Below are 21593 nucleotides of genomic sequence, written 5' to 3'. Positions count from 1 at the left end.
GCAGTTAAGAAACACCTGAACACTCTTTCTGAAGATTTAGACTTGCAGATTTTCTGCTGGGTCCTAAAATAAAACGCTCAAAAAGGTTCCTATATGCTACGTACAATACATTTGGAAACTTTCACAGATTGAGGCTGCTGCACGTTTAAGGCAATTGGATAAGGAAAATTTAGAGAAGGCTTTAGCAGTTGTCAACAACTGCATGAATACTCTGTCCAACAGGATTTATTCACTATTGAATATAGTGTCGTCTGCTATTGATATCACTCAGACAGACTTGTCCCGGTTGTATCATGGACAGACACAGCTACGTTCCATCATGCATCTGGGTTGGACTCTACAGACATTGAAAAATGGCCGTATTCCATGGAAGTACATTAACGGGAGTGAATTCTTCACTGCTTTTAATTTTTCCAGAGAACAACAGACAATGGCTAAAAGGGAGGCTAGTTTCACCATGCTTCACGTAGAAAAACTAGATAAGTTGCCCTTCACGGTAGCAGAGAGTCCTTCAACTATCTGTCTATTACATGGCATAATTATTTACCCATTTCGACATTTCGTTTCTCAAGCTGCCTGAAACATCTTGCAGTGGGAAGATACGAGCAACTAGGAGATAGCTATATTAAGGAAGAGTGGGAGTTGCCCTTTGATTATAAATGTCTGAACGGCGAAACAGAGGTCTTTCTTAGCGGAAACAAATGTGAGACTGCTGTTGGTCATTCAATGATATGCAAGCAGGTGTCCCTTCACGGACTTTGCAATGTGGGGGTCGCAAACTTAGCATGTTTCTTGAAGGGTACTCCCGTCCCTTTGGTTCGCCCGGTATTTCATGTACTTTCCAATGGAAGTTATGTGGTACTGAACGATCAAAGTTGATGCGGCATGCGACCAGGAATTGCCTGTCCAATCTCGGTCTCGAAGGTCGTTACGTGTTGTGGACATGTTTTATTCCCCCCCACACGAGAGATAAAAGTATCTGGCATGTGGCTCCACAGAGATACTATTAATGTGAACTATGACAAGCTGAGAAGACTAAAGGCGCTATTGTTTCAAAAACAGGTTGCCTTGACATCCGCAAAAGAGACGTATGCTCTCCAGATTGCAAGATCATCAGCCGAGATACAATCCCTATTAAATACCAACTTCCCCAAGCACTTTGGAGAACTGGTATCCAGAATATTCAATGCTTTGAGCACTACTGGGATTGTCCATTCCTTTAAGGCTGTCGGGTCTGGTTTCGTGTCCATCTTCCAGACTGTCTTCTGAGTCATCCCGTCGGCCATCCACTCGCTCTTTCAAGTGTGTTTGGTGGCTTTCTAATTATTTTGGCTTTGATTGGCAGACTACTACTGCTATTTCTTCTGATTCGCAGTGGTTGTTTCTTTCCAGCTACGTAGAGCAATGGAGCTGCTCCCACCAACTCCACTGTGCCGTGAACACATGGTTCGGCTCTTCGCTGCACCCTTGCTGGTGGAACTGGAGCATGACTGGTCGTTGTCATTTCGGCCCCTTCTCTGCTGCGTACAACCAGTTTTCCGCTGCATATGGTGCCTCTTTGAACATCTGCCTATGGTCTGTCTTGATGTTGCACCGACATTTCCTGTGAATCACGAACTGCTGATGTCCCCGATGAGGGTTCATACACGGTCATGCCCCTTGAGACTGAGGTTGCTCCTCAAGGCCATCTGTGAGCCTTCCGTTTTGAGATCTACAATGGACGACGGCACTGCAACGGATGACTTTACACCAGAAAGTACTGCTCACTACTGCTCTGTGGATCAGTTTGTCCGCCCAGCACTCGGTTTAACATCAGATGATGTTGACTCATTTTTTAGGTCCTTGGTTGGTGACTTCGATGGCACTCTTCGAGATCATGCGTACAGCAACTAATTTGAGGAATTGGTTTGCCATTCCCGATTAAAATTATGCATTTAAATTACCTTGCTTTGGCACGCTGTGCTTATCATGGTTGACATTAACATCTCTGTATGTATTTTAGCTGAACAGTTTTTATTCCTTTTTAACACATGTTAAAGAGTTTTTTGGGCTAGTTTTTATGCTTTTAGCTTTTTAGTTCAGAGCTATTTTAGCATTTGGGTTCCTGTACCTTCGTCATACCTGTTACGGCAATGGGGAGGGTGTAGTGAATAATAGTTTGTTTTAATGGAATAACAGGAGTTAGCTTAGCCTCTGGCTGGCAGACTTGTGCCCCCGTCACCTAGTGACTTTTAACCTACTTAGCTTGCTCTGTCTTAGCCCATTTAATTAGTTAATTCATCTAAGATGGCTGCCTTGTTTATAGTTAGGCCCCTTGTTATGCTTTGCATTATCAGTGCCACCGCACTAAGGTGTCAAGATCAAGCAACAAAGACAAACAAACAGTAGGTGTTCACACTTTGGGATTTTCCCTCTCTATACTTTCAAGGGATTTGTTTATAATAATTGCCGTCCCAAGCATGTCTGTTATCTATTGTTTGGGAACACACCTACGTCAGGGGTCCTGGTAGATCTGTATAAATACATCACACTTTAGACAGATAATCAGAGGGATTCCGACCAAAGGGCATCGCCACCATCGCTGATACCGATGCTGCACGTCGTCTTGATGCTGACCCAGTCTTCATGTCCCTGCGGAGTCTGAGATAAAGACCTCATTCCAAGGTAACGAGGGTTGGGGCTCCTCTCATGGACAAGGCATTGGCAGATTAGGTTTAGCAAACCCAGCTCTCCTTTAGGTAGAAGGTTAGGCCTCTCACATTAGGGTATTAGGGCATATTACATCTCGTATGTCTTTTACATGCATTGCAAGATGGTGGGGGTCTTTGTGATAATGACTCTCGTCTTCACAATTCTGTTTCTTGCATTATTCATTATCCTGATCATTGCAGCCCATGCAACATATCGCAAACTGCAGTTGTGTTAAATAAAAACTATTGAAACTTTACTGCATCTTTGTCATTTCCTGTGTTTGTATGAGACATGATTTATCTGTGAGAAAGGGGTCATCTCCGTTTAACCAAAATAATACCTGAGAAGTCTTATTCTCGAGTCCATGCGTAAAGGCAACCACAAATCACCTTTTACTATTGTGTTTCTGGTGAGGTGCTGCTAGTGAGCCGGTAAGGTTGGGGACAACAGTTGCGACTTGTTGTAGGATAGGCATAGTCGCCTACAAGCAAAAGTTCTGTCATCCTTTAACCAGCAGTCTTGCCTAGAGCAAGAGTCCAAACTATGACAATCTGGTGTCACTCAAACACAGTTGTAGGAAGTGGCCTGTACACACTGCAGAGAGCAGAGCCATCTATCACCTTCTATAGACTGCCTTCTAACAGTCAGATGGAGGAGCATTCTCATAACATGGGATATTATTCTCGGGCGGCAATGACATTACAAGGTCAGGCAGAGGAACCAACAAGTCAAACAAAGAAGGGCTAGTCAGCTTATTAATCAAAGTGAACATTGTACCAGATAATGTTAACTAAACAAAGTGCTTAAAGGTCAATGTTTAGACTTTTTTTTTTAAATCAACAACATTGTGTACCACTTACCTACAAATAAGACAGTACCTAGGCCATTAACAGTTAAAAACATACCCAGTTAAACTTCCAAAAAGGAGTGGGTTCCTCAAAGAGAAAATGTGCTATCTCTGCACACAAGCCTTAAGGACCAAAGCCCATCACTTCTAGATTTAGAGGTGACATCTAAATGTAAAAGAGATGCAGTAGCAAGACTAAATTCAAAGAGGTTGTTGCACATAGAAAGAACATATCCATCGGTGAAGCAATGTACTCTAACAATAACAGAAAGTCACTCCAAAATAACACAATGAAAAGAAAACTTTTAACCTAGGATCACACACAATTTGGAATAGATCTCAAAGCAGAACCTGATAAACACTTGAATGCAAGTGCACAACTTCAACTGAAAAAGGGCCCTGCTCCCTACTCCATATTGATGAAGCAGACTATGATGCTTATTCATCTGATTTTGTTTCAAAGACATCTAAGGCAATACGCAAAAAGTTATCCCCTGAAGGATACGGGCATAATGGCTTTGCTAATGGTTGCTTCTAACGGTGTCCTTAATTTTCATTTCCCACAGCGCTTCACAAGGGTCATGTGATGTCACTGCTCCAGTAGCAGTTTGAAGGCACACCTAATGATGTATATGTATGTAGGAAGGATGTGTGCTGTTGTGAGACATCTGATAAACATGAGCAAAGGAGGGTGTGACATTTCCGTGCTCTTTATCAGACATAGATCAATACTGACTCAGCTGTAAGAAGGTACTGATTCTTATTGATTCCATGGCCAGTGGCGGCCGTCAGCTTTAGGAGGGAGGGGGGCGGGCAGGAAGTACACACTCATTCTTTCACACACGCACGCACACACATCCATTAACAACATTCATAACATTCAAACATGCAAGCATGCACCAAACATTCATTTTAAAACTTCACACACACACAGACTGATTCTTTCACACACGCACGCACATCCATTAACACTCATAACATTCAAACATGCACGCACGCACCAAACATTCATTTTAAAACATCACACACACTCATTCTTTCACACACGCACGCACACACTTACCTTCAGCCTCGAGGTCCCAGGAGGGTTGGGACTACTGCCTTCCCAGCAGCCCCAGCCTCGTCACAGAGTGCGATGGGGTCAGTGAGACTGCTGACCCCACCCCACACTGTGACAAAGTGTCACTGATTGACACTCGCCCTGGGCATTTCAGGGCTTAAACCTTGTAGGGCCCAGGGCGAAGTCAATGGGTGACGCTTTCTTCGTCACCCGGGGAGGGCCTCGAGGCACCTTTGCTGAGCTGAGGTTGTCACGCCCATAGGAGCTGTGACTTCCTTAGCCCATCAAAGTTCAGCTCAGGCAGCCCGGAGTCTGCACAAATCGTGCATGTCTGCTCCTGGCTGCCTGAGCTGAAAATGAAGAGTGTCTGTCAGGCTGACCTTTGTTCAGCCTGACAGACACTCTTCATGAGGGGAAAAGGTTGGGGGGGGGGGGTGGCCCCTCAGCCCTATAGGACGGGCCGCCCCTGTCCATGGCTCTGTGTTTGATGTCTCTGCCGTTGCATTTCTTCATATTTGAGGATCAAATATCGAGACACGGCCACGTACAGCACCAGATATTCTCCGTAGCTGAGGCACTACCGCCATCTGATGCTACATGGTTGTGTATGAGAGGGAGATTAAGCGTTTAGCACCCGGTGGCTGAGGGCTTCAGTAGGTTGGGAAACATGATGAGGAGACAATGATTACATTGCGTTTTATGCTCTCAAGTCAGCACTGTACGACCATTTTTGTGTCAGGCATCTCAGCGCCGAAGTTTCAGTGAAAGTGTGATGTGCCTTTCAGCGGACACTTCCAGCGCTGGAAGAACCCAGGTATCGCTGGGTGTTGTGTTGCGGCTGAATGCTTGAATCGTAAACACCGTCTTACCCACCCAAAGCGCATCCTTGACATTTTGCAACCTCATCTTGCTTTGCATGACTTTGGCTGTGTGCCGGGCAGGCCCACAAGAGAGATTTGTGCATTTCTTTAAGACTGATTAAAAGCATACCTTTTTAAGCCGCTCCACCACTCTTAGTCAAAAGGACTAAAATTGAAAAGCAGTTTTAGGTGCAGGAACCGATAATTTGAGGGAACCTTTCAAGAAATTAATGTTTAATATTGCACCATTTTAGGTTGAGCCTAAACAGCATGCACGCGCTGTCTAAAAGACCTGTTGTTAGGGGTATAGGCATTTGGTCCCGGGTGCCACTTCCAATAGGTTGAAGGCATTCATTTTACAATATATTTGTGCCCATAATTCAGCCTGTGGTGGTCCTAGGGCAATGTGCTCTTTCTGTTCAGGCAATCTTGTGGGTCACACTAAGTGAAAGGGGGCCCAAATATCATAACCTCTTCTACCATTCACTATATATTTAAATTATCTTCTAGCTGAAACTTTTATTTTTATAGTTTTGAGATGTTTGTGTTATAAGGGTCTTGTTAATATTCCAACTTTCCAGCAGATTTTGGGGCATTTTGCAGCAAATTTGTGTTTTTTTTAATGTAAGTTCATGGGGGGAGGATGGGTCACTTTCGAAGGTGAGGGGGTCACTGGTGGTAGGGGAGAGAGGAAAAATTAAGCTCTGTGAAGATGGATATCTTTAGTGTCAGTGTCAACAGTAGCAGATTACCGATAAAGGGCAAGGTATAATTTAAGAATTATATGGTGTAATGCTAAAAGAATTCTCAACAAGCGTGAATAAGGGGGTCTTATAAAATGGTAAATGTCACTTGCTCTGCAGGTAATTTTCTCTTCCAAGAAACCCATGTGATGAGCAACGACCCTACAATTTTAATCCCTAAGAAGTTTTCTCATTGGTACTGTGCTTCACTGGGGGTAGTTGCTAGCGGTGTGGCGATATATTTACGTAATGGTATCAATGGGGAAGTAAAAGAGGTGATCAGGGATCCTCGGGCAGGTAGCTCTGGATCAAGGTTTTGGCAAATGGTTTTCCCCTCAATCTGGCGAACTACTATGGCCCAATCAGTGATGAACCTGGCCCCATGTCATCTTTATATCAAGTTGGTATGGGGTCAGAGGGCCTGTTGATTTTGCGGGGAGATTTTATTTTTATTCAAGATCTTTCAACAGATACATCGAATAAGGCCAAGAAGCATCTGAATCCTAAGACTAAGCAGGTGATCTCTGCCTTTACGGCAAGACTTTGGGTTTACAGATCCTCGAAGGCATGCAAATCCGGCTACATTTTAATGCTTCTCATCTTGATTTTTTTTCTGGCTTCCCAGACATTTAAATTAATGGGAACAGACATTTGGCTGGATTTTGTTTCCGACCACTCTGTGGTATCAATGTCAGTAGAATTAGCAGCCCCTTCAAGCACAAGGTCTAGGTGGCAGTTCGCTAGGACTCTATTATCTAATTAAGAGTGGCTACAGGAAATGCAGTACGGGGGCGCATCATTGCATAAAAAATCAATCATTCTAGAGAGTGCTGCAAGCAGATTCAACAGCAATTTTATGAGGAAGGGCAGCAGATTGGAAAGCTCCTTGCTTGGACTACCCGGGCTAAACAGGCAAAGCCACTAGTAAGGCGCATTGAGGATCTGGCCACAAATAGCATGGTCTCGGAAAAAGATGATGTCGCCAGGTTTTTCTGCATAACTATAGAGAACTATACAAAGCTACATATCAAGTGCCCCAGTCTTGCATAGAACAATAGACTTGTTTGTTAATATTGCCCCAGTTACCTGGGGTATTGGTTAAGGCTGTGATGGGGAAAAGAAAGACTCTGAGGTTTTTGAAGCCTTAGCTAAAATGCCCAATGTGAAACTTGTGGAAATGATAGATTTCCCTCGGAGTTCTATAAGACATTGTACCTCAACTAGTTTATTTTTTTAACTGAACTATCATATGTCATAGCTTAACTACTGAGGAAGCTACAGATTCCTCTGGAGCTTGCAACTAAGCAGCTGAGATGCACTCACAGAGCAGCCCTCGCCCAGCACCGACGAATCACAGATCGTGTAGCCTAGATGAGGGTGCCGCTGCCTGATGCTCCAGGGTAGCAGGAGACCTCAGCATCTTTTTAAGTCTTTACTTAAGATTGGCAGTTTGAGTGGACGGGAGGAGGAGAATGATAAACACACAGGACAGTAGTATATTACCTTTCAGTAACTGTGCCCAGCTTCAGTGTTGCAGGCACATCATTCCAGGGCCTCCATGTTGCTCCTGATGCTCCTCACCCACTGTTGAAGATCCCCGGTGGGCGAGGGGACAGCAGGGATGGTGCTCTCCTAGCTGTCATATATATAAGGATGAGAAGCTCACAGTTACACAGGATCGCCCCATACACAATGACAAGCCACAGCCCATCCACTTCCAGTACAAGGTGACTGATGTAAAGGTCTCCTGCTGGGAGGTCGTGCTGTCCAATCAAAGCCTTTTTGTGGCAATTCCCGATGGCCTGCTGGCCGAAGGGAGCAAGGAAGGGTTGCTGGCATTGCTCGAGTTTGCAGAGGAAAAGATGAAAATGAGCTATGTCTTTCTATGTTTTAGGAAAGACATTCAGCTTCTTGGGCTTTGAGGTTGTCCGGCCAGGACATCCATGCGCTTCATCCCGACCTGACGTCATGTTCATGGTCTATGCACTGGATCAGACCTCCTCAGACGTCTGCGATCAAGGAATGTTGCATATTTTTTTTCTGAAGAGGATACTTTGTGTGTGTGTTTCACGAAAAGTTTGCGGAAGGCAGAGCAGCAGGTATTTTGCCAACTTTTGTGGCAAACAGAACACACAAGCACCTTTAAGACTGGCATTGCATCCTTTTTCAATTGTTAGTTTGGCTGTGTTTTATCTTTAGTTAACTTTTGTCTTTGAAATGTATCTTACTTGGAGATCAGAACATATGTACGCATATAAATCTCAACATATATACGCAAACAGGTATTTGCTAGGTAGTTAATGACGTTTATAAACCAGTGTGGATGATTTTAAACTTCACTTGTGTGGCACATTTAGTAGCCTATTATCACCTTGTGCCTGAGGTAATGTAATAAAAGACCCACTTGATGATAGTGAAAACATTTGAAAAAAAAAAAACTGAACTAATCAACTGTATAAGGGAGGGTGGGTTGGTTCCCCTCTCGTTTAAGGAATCCATTACAGTAAGCTTTGCAAAAAAGGGCAAAACTCCATTAAGTGTCAACTCCTATAGATCAATCAGTCTGCTTAATGCAGACTATAAGCTTTTGACCAAAATTTGGGCACCACTAGTTACTCTAGCGGGTCAAGCACTGATCCATCACGATCAGTGCGGTTTTGTTTCCAACTGACTGATGGCTTCAAACACAAATTTTATAATTCCTGCAGGGGCACTTATCGTCGACGCCGAAAAGGCGTTCGACCTGGTTAATTGTGACATTTTAATTTTGTCCTTATTGCAATTCGGTTTCCCCCCGCAATTTGTGGTAATGATTAAGTATTTATACCAGGGTGCGCAGGCCATGGTCATTGTGAATTCTAGTATGGTTGGGCACATTTCCATCAATATAGGCACCCGTCAGGAATGTCCCTTATCTCCCTATTTGCTTTTTTCAATGAGCCTTTAGCATTTAAACTACACAGCACATCTGACTTGAATCCACTGCTGAAAGGGATGCCCAAGTTTAAGTTATTTGCTGATGATATGGTGTCATACCTTAAGTCTGATACAGCTAATGTGCAGCAGGCATTTCATTTTCTGGAATATACTGACACTGACACTGCAGGCTATAGGGTGAACCAGAGCAAGACTTGGATATTGCTCTTTAATGATTCAGTTGAAGACCTACCAGGATTTTTACATCATCAGGCAAGGGCTCGTGGCCCAGTGAGGTATTTGGGCATATACGTGATTAGTGATTTCTCCCAGTTATTTCATCTGAACTATGCTGTTATGTTGGCGAAGGTACCAGATCTGTTGGCTAAGTGATCTCTTCTACCTCTCTTATCGGACGAGTGGCATTAGTTAAGATGCCAATCTTTCTCCTTATTTTTGTTCTCTAATATCCCCATCAAGATTAATAACAGTTATTTATTATTTTCAAGAACTTGACATCCTGTTGAGGAGTTTTAAATGGAATAAGAAGGCCCCCAGGGTTAAGCTTGCTATAATGCAGCTCCAGAAGTATCAAGGAGGACGTATTATCAAGCAGCATTATTGGATATATTAGGTAGATTGCTGGAAGGAAGGGGGTGCTGGATGTTTTTTTTTTAATTAAGAAAATGGTACAGGAATCTGCGATTAGTCACCCTGCTTTTATTAACGTTGCAAAGCTACCAAAGAAAATGAGATACAAGACACTACAAGAATGGGGTAGTAGGATGTCTGCTATATATAATATCTATCAGGTATCAGAAGGTTTTAAGCATCTCCACATTTCGGAATGTAAATATCTCTATCTCTCTCTCTCTCTCTCTCTCTCTCGTTTCATTTTAGGCATCACTTGGTTTGAAGGAGTTAGGGGATTTTGCCATAAGACTTACATTACTAACTTGGGATGAGGTCAAGCAGAGGTGTGGGGCCAATGGGATCATTTTAGGTGGAGCTTTCTTTAGCTAACCCATTTTATTTCTAATTTGTATGCCCTAAGTCGAGACCCACACCAGGTTATGCATTCACTGATTAGGACCAGGCTCACAGGGGTTGGTCATACGTACTGCCTACTCCGCAACAGATTAAAGCAGGATATTGTACCCAGGTTTCTCTAAATAATCTATGAGACAACTATATGTAGATTTACGGAAGATGATTGGCAGGTCATTTCTGAAATAGGGGATAAATCACTGAGAGCTGCAAATTTCAAGAGGATGACTTTTCTCTCATGATGGATGGCTTATTAGACTCCGAATGTTTTGCACAGGATGTACCATGAAGTGCATGATCAATGCTTTCGCTGCTATCAGGATGATACTGGGGACAGATAACATGTATTTTTATGTGCCCAAAACTGAGCCATTTTTGAGAGGTATTGTTCTCAGTCATAAGTAAGGGAGCAAGAATTACTATTGTCCCTGAGGCCAGGTTAGTGCAATTTGGAGTGTCCAAGGAAAGTCGAAAAGTTAACAAGGACAATACTATATTTCAACTGCAGTAGCCGATACTTAATTCTGCATAATTGAAAGACTAGTCAGGTCCCCTCATTGCAGGGATGCGGGGAGAAAATGTCTTGTATACGCAAATTTGCAAAAGCCTATGCTTAATGTGCCACAAGTGTTAATAGGTTTGTTGCAATTCGGTCTCATTATCAACCCCTAGATTTTATCTTAGAGCGGGGGAGCAGAGGGGTCTTGTTTAACTCTGTTGTGAAAGCCACATCTAAGCATTATATGACACAGTATTCTGCGCAATATGGTATATTTTTTATTTTTTGTACCTGGGTAAGGACTGTGTTTTAACATTTTGTTTAAATCATATCTAAATGTTTATTGAGGTTGCACTTTGTTGAATATAAGTCACTCTGTTTGCACCCGGCACACAACACTTTTAATAAACTTGTTATCAAGGCAGGATAATGATAATGTTACTTATGGGGCCATCTGTTTTGGGATCAGGCTATCGTAACGGTATGCTTGTACATCTTCTTGGCATCCTGGATGTAGCCTCTTCCAGTTTTACCAATCTGTGGACTGTAAGTATATTTCTTTTTCACTTGCTTGCAGGTTGCTCTCTTTTCTCGTTTACAGGTTGCTTTTTTTGCACATGTTTTATAGCACTTTATATTGATATGGAATAATCATGAGAACTCTGTTGACGGTGGTCTTGTTCACTTGTTGGGACGGGCAGCACTTTAATGAAATGTTTGCAAAAAAGATGTTTTTTATATTTTCCAAGTATATTGTGTGTCTGTTTATTTGTTCTAGATTATGAAATGAAGGAATTCTGCATCTGTATGAGCTCAAAATAAAATAAACAAATAAAAGATGATCAAATATCAGCATAGCCACTCTATTATTTAGGAAGCAAATGAATCAAATGAATTTAGAGCGGCATAGAGTGAACCCTGTCTCTATCAGCTAATATTTGAATGATCTAAAGTACAAATGTTTAGCTTAGGCCTTTGACTTTCTTTGTTGGTTAGGTCAACATAAGCTGCAACCATAAGTAGGGTATGTTCTCTTTCCAAAATGGCTGTAGGTCAATGTAGCCTGTTATCTAGAATTCCAAAGTCTTTGGATGGAAATGACTCTAATGTTTCTAAGAAGAAAAATGAAGAGCACATCTAGCAATATGAGATAAAGGCAGTCACATATATCTCAATTAGCAATATAATAATTTAGTAATTGGTGCTTATATCTACGTATGATAAACAACAACTGCATACTGTGCACAATTTTAAGAAGTGGATTATAAAGGTGTGAATACAAAATGATGGTTCTTTAGAAACCTTTTAACCATAATATGTATATTCATTTTATGGTCTGCATTCTCAAAAGCGTACATTTTTAAACTTCATTTTGTCAATGATTAGTACTGGCAAGTGAAGCCTATATCAGACAAAATTGTTAATTACTTAATTACAAACTATCATGCATAGGCTGGGGCCTTTCCAGTGAGGTTAAGAAATTGATTTTAGAAACATTACTGAGGTGGTCAAAGCTTCCAACTGCATGATGACATTGTTGCAATAAACAGTGTAGATGAAAAACACTAAAGAATCCTAAAAAACCTTAAGGTACAATATTAGGAAAATTAAATCACTTAACAAGCTGACACCACAGGTGCCATGTGCTTCCTTGAACTGAGGAGCAAATGTAGACACAAATCGTTCATGGAGGTTACCAAACCTTAAATAGCTTCAAAATACGACCTGCTCCTGGCCCTCAAAAAGAAAGATCCGTAGCCTGCCAGTATTCTGTTCATTTTAATACTTGTGCTGAAAATGTTTTTCGCTGTCTCAGTGGTTGGTACAAAACATTTGGAAGCAGGCCCCAAAAGGAACGGCACATAGACGGGCACAACAGCCACAAAGGGGGTCATTATGAACATGGCGGTAAACATCGTCGTCTGCTGTGGCGACGGTGAACAGAAGACCACCATTGGGGGTGAACAGAAACCCGCTATATAAAGATGCCAAAAACAGAAACCGCCAAAATTTCTGTTTCCACCAGCCACCACCAGGGCCTTGTCGGCGGAAAGGCTGCACATCCCACCCCACCACCGCCAAGCACACAAATCCCCCTCTACGCCAAATAATGATGCCAAATCACCCCGGCGGTTAGTGGATGCCGAACGACCATTGGCGGTACAGACCGCCACGGCCAGCAATGGGACCCAACAGAAAGAAATGCACACATTGGCAAGTTTAAAACCCACATACACATTCATAACACTATAAAACACTCACATACACACCCCGCAATCCTTTGCAACCCCAATAGGCTAAGCCAGACTGACAACAGTACACACAGACACTGAACTCCACAACACACAACTCACACACCCAACCACAAAACAGCACCCTCACCAATATCCACACAACACACCATCCACAACACACACCATGGCACCCCGTAAGCTCCCACGCTTTACAGAAAGGGAGCTAAGAACAATAGTGGATGAGATACTCAAGGTTGAGCCACAAATCTTTGGGGCACAGGTCCAGCACACACCCATCGCCAGGAAGATGGAGTTATGGCAGACTATAGTGAACAAGGGCAATGCAGTGGGAAACCATCCAAGCACAAGGGATGGCATCCGCAAGAGATGGAACGACTTGCGTGGGAAGGTGAGGTCCATGGCATCAAGGCACCACATTGCTGTCCAGAAGACTGGTGGAGGACCCCCACCTACACCCCCCAAATACACTGAGGAAAAGGTACTGCCCATTCTGCACCCTGAAGGCCTCACTGGACTTACTGGAGGAATGGACTCAGGTAAGTCATCTACAATTACCCAATATCCACCACACTTTGAATGCATGCACCACCTCACCCCTCCAACTACCACCAAGATCACACCCCACCCTGGCCTCAATCACCACATCCAGTCATCTTGCATGCCACAAACACACCAACAGGCCCACATCCCTCCCCCTGTGCACAGCCACCCACCCCTGCAAGGTATCACAATGGCACTACACCACCCAAAATGCACCACCAAATCCCATGAAAAATGCAATGGCAACCCCACAAAAGGTCCCTGCATGGCCCAACAGGGGAATAAACTGCACAAAATAGGCCACAGCTGTGCACCCTCCTCCGAATTAGTCAATGTAACATACATGTCCATTCCCCCCCACAGGCACCCATGCCACCCTGATGGAAAGGACAAGGAGTGCCGGCACCCCACATGGAGACAGAGGCACCACTCAGGACACTGGAGAGGGAACTGTGGACAATGAGGAGTACCCTGGTCCATCACTCACTCCTGGACTGTCACCCTCCAGAAGCCCCCCAGGACACCACTGACACCGATACTACCCAGGCAACAACATCTTCACATGCCAATCGACCCCACACCAGTGTATCCAGGCCCCAGACTGGTGGAACACAGGTACAGAGGCCACAGTCTCCACCTACCAACAGGCAGGATGTCCCTTTATTGTGGAGTACCATATGCACATGTGGGAGTCAAGTTTGGGCCGTTTGGGTCCATCAGCCTTTTTGATTTGGACTAGCCAATGGCCTCATTTGGACAATCTGTTGTTAGAGGAGCTGTAATAAAGTTTGTGTGCCTAGTGTTGGTGTTGGCACACTCAGGATACGTGGTTCATCATTTCATTGTGGGGGGGGTGTTGTGCACATGTGTGTACTTTGGGCAGGTTGTTTTGGCCTCGTGTCGGGTAAGTACCTCTTGCTCAGGTGTGTATGGCTTGTGATGTTGTGAGGGGTTGTGGGTACGTTGCGGGGTGGGTGGAGTGGGTGGGTATGTAACTGTGCCCTTTCTTCCCTTGTTTAGTAGGTTGTGGTACTTACCGTCATCGTTTTTGTCGGCGGTCACGGAGGTATATGGCAAGGAGCAGCACTGGCATGATTTCCAATTCTCTCTCCATGTCTGCTTCGGCGTGTTCTGTGTGCCTCCGTTGAGTGTTTCCTTTTATTTGGTTCATTTCCACCTGGCTTTGAGTGGCGGTGGTTCCCGCCCCGGAACTGACAGCGGTCTAGTGCTTCATTATTTGTTAGGCGGGTAGGGCCTTTCCGTCGGCCTGTGGGTGACCTCTTCCATCGTTGTCGACACTCCTCTGCTGGCGGTGAGTGTTTTTAAGGCTGCCTGTTTTTCATGTGCTTCTTTATTTGGCGGTTGAGACCACCAGCCTGTTGGCGGTAGTTACCGCCACTGTTGGCGGTGCGGTCTTTCACACCATGTTCATAATGAAGGCCAAAGTGTCTCATTGCCTTTATGAAACTTTATTGTATGAACATCAAACTTTCTTACTCAGTCAGTTTACTGACAGATTCTTTACAAATACAAGGGTAGAAAATACAAGGGTAGAAACTGAGGGGAAGGTGAGGCTGGTGTACACAGTTACAACACAAAATGTAAAGATTATGGGTAAGTATGCATCCCTATAACTGGTGCATTGGAGAAGATGCCCAACATGTTTGTACACCTCCACAAAAGTGCCATCCTCTGGGTAATTTGTGCTGAACAATTATATACACACACATATATCAACAGAATATATATAATAACATGTATTTGTAAAGCATATGTTCACCGCTTGGGGCATCCTGGTGTTGAATAACATGTATTTATTAGTGTTCATTTTATTGACCTTGGAAGAACGAAAGGCTGAAGGGACTAGCTGCGATCTGAACCTGTGGCCATGAGGCCAAACATAGATTCATGTAGTGGATGCATTAGTCCACTAAGCCACCAGACCCAGCTTTTATTGCATGGCCTAGGTTACAGATTGGTTACAGATTGCAAGGGTGTTTATGCAGAGGGATTACAGATTATCATGCTGTTTATCGCATGGTTATTATGCTGATTGTGAAAAACTATTGAGCAGTTTTTGTTGTGTCACTTGTTGAGCATGGATGTCACACACTTTTTGCAACCTGAATTTAAGGGACTTTCACTATCTTAATAACTCTACCATTCCTCATTCATCACAGATTTCCATGCTATTGTCTCACAGTTATCATGCAGTTTCCATAATCTTAAAGTTTTGACATTTTGTTGTGCCTAAAGGTTTGCATATTGGTGTTTCTGCAAGGGGATTACATATTGTTGTGCTGTTTAACACACAGTTGACATACTGCTTATGACAATAAATCATATGTTTTTGTTTGTGACACTTGATATATAAGTAGGGATGGTACAGTTTGATATTAAACCCGAATTTTAAGGCTAATAACAATATTAGCATCTTCATCATGCAAAAGGAATTCAAAATGTGTCAAGTTGTTTGTTACACAGTTGTCATGCCATTTATGAACAATCCATCCAGTAGTTTGTTTTCTAATTTAGTTGGATAAACATGATTTTTATAAGCAGTAGTATAAACATCAAGTACATTGTTAGTGGTGTTTTAAGAAGGTATGAAGATTTGTCAATAATGGATTATTCATACTGATAGTTCATAGATAGGCCCTCATTATCAGCAGCCCGCTAAATGGAGTGATATTTATTGCACCATTTATAATGTAACTCTGCCGAGCTGAAATTGACTGGATGCGATAAATACAACCAAATTACTAGCTGTTAGGTAACAACAATGATTTTGGTGCTTACTGAATTAAAATCCAAATGTTTCTGTCAAAATCGGGAATTTTTTCCCCTCCTAAATATCAGTAGGTTTGACCTGTAAATGTTCATCACAAAAGAAATTAATTACTTGCCTGTAACTACAGTTCTCCAACACTGATATCTTATATAGTTTTACTTGCTTGAATCATTCCAGGTCGTCAGGTTGGGAATCCCAAATATACAGTATACAGTATACAATTCAAAAAGGTCATAGGGCTGAATAACATAGTATCCTTAGTAACACATCCACCTCATTTGAAAGCACCCACACTTAAGCCAATGAAGTGGAAGCTTAAACTCTCTTACTCCCCCTAGGGGCCACCATAGCTCAGATTTTAAATTGTGAGAATAAAATAAGATGAGCCTCTGACTGGGGAGGAGGAAGGGCTGCATGTGAATATATAAAATATATCAATGTTGGAGTAGTGGAGCTACAGGTAAGTAACTAATTTCTTCTCCAATATTGGATCTTTTATATGTTCACATGCTTGAATCAGAATAGCAAATCAAATCAAATCAAATCAAATCAAATCAAATCATTAACATTTATAAAGCGCGCTACTCACCCGTGCGGGTCTCAAGGCGCTAGGGGGGAAAGGGGGGGTTATCGCTGCTCGAACAGCCAAGTCTTTAGGAGTCTCCGGAAAGCGGAGTGGTCCTGGGTGGTCCTGAGGCTGGTGGGGAGGGAGTTCCAGGTCTTGGCCGCCAGGAAGGAGAAAGATCTCCCACCCGCCGTGGAGCGGCGGGTGCGAGGGACGGCAGCAAGTGCGAGGCCAGCGGAGCGGAGGGGGCGGGTGGGGACGTAGAAGCTGAGGCGTCTGTTGAGGTATTCCGGTCCCTTGTTGTGGAGGGCTTTGTGTGCGTGGGTGAGAAGACGGAAGGTGATCCTTTTGCTGACTGGGAGCCAATGCAGGTGTCTCAGGTGTGCGGAGATGTGGCTGTTGCGGGGTACGTCGAGGATGAGGCGGGCCGAGGCGTTTTGGATGCGTTGCAGGCGGTTTTGGAGTTTGGCGGTGGTCCCGGCGTAGAGGGTGTTGCCGTAGTCCAGGCGACTCGTGACAAGGGCGTGGGTCACGGTTTTTCTGGTGTCGGCGGGGATCCAGCGGAAGATCTTGCGGAGCATGCGGAGAGTGAGGAAGCAGGCGGAGGACACGGCGTTGACTTGCTTGGTCATGGTGAGAAGAGGGTCCAAGATGAAGCCGAGGTTGCGGGCGTGGTCTGCGGGGGTCGGTGCGGTGCCGAGGGCCGTGGGCCACCAGGAGTCGTCCCAGGCGGACGGGGTGTTGCCGAGGATGAGGACTTCCGTTTTTTCAGAGTTCAGCTTTAGGCGGCTGAGCCTCATCCAATCTGCGACGTCCTTCATACCCTCTTGTAGGTTGGTCTTGGCGCTGGCGGGGTCCTTGGTGAGGGAGAGTACAAGTTGGGTGTCGTCGGCGTAGGAGGTGATGATGATGTCGTGCTTGCGTACGATGTCGGCGAGGGGGCTCATGTAGACATTGAAGAGTGTCGGGCTGAGTGATGAGCCTTGAGGTACGCCGCAGATGATCTTGGTGGGTTCTGAGCGAAACGGAGGGAGGTAAACTCTTTGGGAGCGGTTAGCGAGGAAGGAGGCGATCCAGTCCAGGGCCTGGCCTTGGATCCCGGTGGAGCGTAGGCGGGTGATTAGGGTGCGGTGACAGACGGTGTCAAAGGCAGCCGAGAGGTCGAGGAGAATGAGGGCGACTGTTTCACCGTTGTCCATCAGGGTTCTGATGTCGTCTGTGACTGAGATGAGGGCGGTTTCCGTGCTGTGGTTGGTTCGGAATCCGGTTTGTGAAGGGTCGAGCAGGTTGTTGTCTTCCAGGAAGGTGGTCAGCTGTTTGTTGACGGTCTTTTCTATTACCTTGGCTGGGAAAGGTAGAAGAGAGATGGGGCGGAAGTTTTTCAGGTCGCTTGGGTCAGCCGTAGGTTTCTTTAGTAGGGCGTTGACTTCAGCGTGCTTCCAGCATTCGGGGAAGGTAGCAGAAGAAAAAGAAGAGTTGATGACGGTCTGGAGGTGCGGGGCGATGATGTCGTCGGCTTTGTTAAAGATGAAGTGCGGGCAGGGGTCCGAAGGTGCGCCGGAGTGGATAGAGTTCATGATGGATTTGGTTTCTTCCGTGTTGATGTGGGTCCAGTTGTTGAGGGTGATGTCCGGGGAAGCGGGTTCAGTGGTGTATGGTTGGGTCTGGTGTCCGAAGCTGTCGTGGAGGTCGCTGATCTTGCGATGGAAGAAAGTGGCGAGGGATTCGCACAAATCCTGTGAGGGCGTGACGGCGTTGGCGCTGGCGCTGGGGTTGGAGAACTCTTTGACGATGCTGAAGAGTTCTCTGCTGTTGTGGCTGTTTTTGTCTAGTCTGTCGGTGAAAAAGTTCCTTTTGGCAGTGCGGATCAGGTGGTGGTGTTCGCGTGTAGCGTTCTTGAGGGCGGTCATGTTGTCCGCGGTGTGGTCCTTGCGCCAGGCCTTCTCAAGGGCACGACAAGTTTTCTTTGATTCTTTGAGGGTGTCAGAGAACCAGAGAGGTTTTTTGGTGTTGGTCTGTCGATGCGTGCGTTTGAGGGGAGCAAGGTTGTCAGCGCAGTTGGAGATCCAGTTTGTGAGGTTGAGAGCTGCGTCGTTGGGGTCGGTGGTGAGGGTGGGTTGGTTGGCGGCGAGAGCGGAGAAGAGTTGCTCTTCAGGGATCTTGTTCCACTGTCGACGAGGGGTGGGTTGAGTGCGGAGGTGGGAGGTCTCGCGTCGGAATGTGAAGTGGACGCAGCTGTGGTCGGTCCAGTGTAGGGCAGAGGTGTGGCTGAAGAAGATGTGTTTGCTGGCGGAGAAGATAGGGTCGAGCGTGTGTCCGGCGATGTGGGTGGCGGTGTTCACCAGTTGTTTGAGGCCGAGGTTGGCGAGGTTGTCGAGCAGGGTGGTGGTGTTGGGGTCGTTGTTTTGTTCCAGATGGAAGTTGAGGTCGCCTAGGAGGATGTAGTCCTCACATGCTTGAATCAGAATAGCAAGCAGTACACATTATAAAATACAACAGAACGGGAAGCAAGCTCACATTTAATGAAACAGGTTTCTTAGAACTGCCTGTCCCACTGCTGATTAAATTTCTGCATCCACATTTAGGAAATAGTGCTTCATGAATGTATGGCCGCTCTTCCAGGTGGCAGCACGCCGGATGTCCTTCGAGGGCAGCCCAGCATAGAGTGCCAAAGCTGAAGCCATGCCTCTGGTGGAATCCGCCCTCACTTTTCCATGGAGAAGATGCTTAGCATCGGCATGACAGAAAGTGATGCACGCTGAAAACCAATGAGCTATCCCCTGTTTGACAGCACTTGACTCTTTGTGATTGACTAAACAACACACAGCTTATCCTATGTACGTACGTCCTTTGCCTTGTCTATAGAGAATTTGAGACATCTACGTAAGTACAAAGAATGTAACAATCTTTCTGCTGCTGAAGATGGGTTTTGAAAGAAATATCTAAGAATGACAGGTTAGGTGAAAGTCACCTGAATCTTTGGAATGAATTTAGGGTTGGTTCTGAGAATTACCCTGTTCTTCATGAACTAAATAAAAGGTTCTCTGATGGTAAATGCTGGAATTTCTTCAGCTCTTTTGGCGGTGTTAGAGTTAGGAAAAGAGATACCTTCCAAGGAAAAAAAAATAGTCTGTTTTATGTATAGGCTCAAAAGGAGGCAAAGTCAGATGACTGAGGTCTGTATAAATGTTCCTATGGAACAAGAGGATGTCGAAAAGGTTAAAATGCTGTTTAATGATCCTTTGGGAAAACAGAGCAGACCTTGAAATATCAGTTTCTCTAAATCTCAAGATTACAGCCAGATGGATCCTGATTGAATAATATTTGAGTCCACTCTTAGCCAAATTTAACAAATATGGATGGATCTGAAAAAGTTTCATTTGAAGTGGATGATGACCATAATTCCTGGACCAGATCCAGAAACGCTTCCATTTAGCATTGTAAGTCGTATTTGTCACTGGAGCTATAGCCTGCCCAACAATATGTAGATCTAAATGGCCAAAATCTAGGTGGTCTGGTACTGTGCTCTCAAATTTAGCGACTTGATATCATGGTTGGCAATCACCCCCCGACATCTGTAAAGTATCCTGGGATGCACTTTCCGAGGAATGGCTGGACGTGCTGATAACCGCAGTCCCTTATTGTACCAGTACTGGCGAGGCCATGCTGGAGCAATGAGGATCAGAGTGCATTGGTTTATCTTCACCTTCTTCAATACCTTGGGAATCAGGGGGAAAAGGAGGCAGGGCGCAGGCAAATACTGTAGACCAACTGACCGAAAGTGCATTGCCAATCATTCCTGGATGCCAGAACCTGTTTTGCGAAGCATGGGCATTTCCTTTTGTTCAGAGTGGCAAACAGATCAATTGTGGTGTGCCTTCATTGACTGAAAATGTAATTTACCTGTTTCTATTCTAGTTCCAACTTGTGACAATCCAACATTTGCCGACTGAGTGCATCTGCCTGATTGTTCTGGCACCTGGCAGATGTTTCACAGCGATGTCTATCCTGTGAGGAACGGCCCAGTTCCACAGTAATTGAGCCTCTTTTGAAAGTAGTTTGGACTGGGTTACTCCTCGCTCGACTATGAAGAACATGGATGTTGTGTTGACTTTTCTAACTAGGATTGGTTGACCTATCAATCTGGGGAGGAACGCTTGTAAACCTAGTCGTATATCATGTAGTTCCTACACATTGATGTGGAGTCTCTTCTTTGCATCCTACCAGAGGCCTATGTTTGACAGTTCTCGCAGGTGAGCTCCCCATCAGTCCTTGGACACATCCGTAGTGAGTGTTAACATTTCTTTTATTGGCAGAAAAGAATGAACTGCATTTAGATTAGTTGGAATCCTCCACCACATTAACACTTATTTCAAGCACCTTGTGACACGGACCACATCATTCCATGAGCCTTCTAACTGTTTGCATTGCAAATCCCATTCTTACTAGGCAGGTCTCATACGGAGTCTGCAAAATGGAATGAGGCCTATACAAGATGCAATCAAGCCCAACAGGGACTTGTATTGCCTCACTGTGCTTGACTGCTTTCCAACAATAGTTTTTGCCACTGCCTGCAACTTTCTCATCCTTTCTGCGGATGGAAAAGCTTTTTCCAACTGAGTATCGCTCCCACAAATTTGATTTTTGTCTGGGGTTCCAGAAATTATTTTTCTCTGTTCAAAGTGAGGCCCAATCTGAGGAAGAGACTGATGTATGCATTCATAGAAGCTTTTGCTCCGTCCCTAGATGATGCTTTGACTAGCTAGTCTTCTTGGTATG

At 44.7% G+C, this 21593-nt stretch overlaps 1 protein-coding gene and 1 pseudogene across 1 annotated transcript in view; one reads left to right on the top strand and one right to left on the bottom strand.

Moving 5' to 3' along the window:
* The window catches only part of DNAAF8 (dynein axonemal assembly factor 8), an 882921-nt gene that overhangs the window by 387991 nt on the left and 473337 nt on the right, over window positions 1-21593 (bottom strand). The window lies entirely within an intron of this gene.
* The window catches only part of LOC138261054 (ornithine decarboxylase antizyme 2 pseudogene), a 31793-nt pseudogene continuing 17873 nt past the window's right edge, over window positions 7674-21593 (top strand).

Source organism: Pleurodeles waltl, chromosome 10 (genome assembly GCF_031143425.1).
Source record: "Pleurodeles waltl isolate 20211129_DDA chromosome 10, aPleWal1.hap1.20221129, whole genome shotgun sequence".
Lineage (NCBI taxonomy): Eukaryota > Metazoa > Chordata > Amphibia > Caudata > Salamandridae > Pleurodeles > Pleurodeles waltl.
The sequence above is the reverse complement of the archived record's forward strand: the minus strand, read 5'-3'. Positions and strand labels throughout refer to the sequence as shown.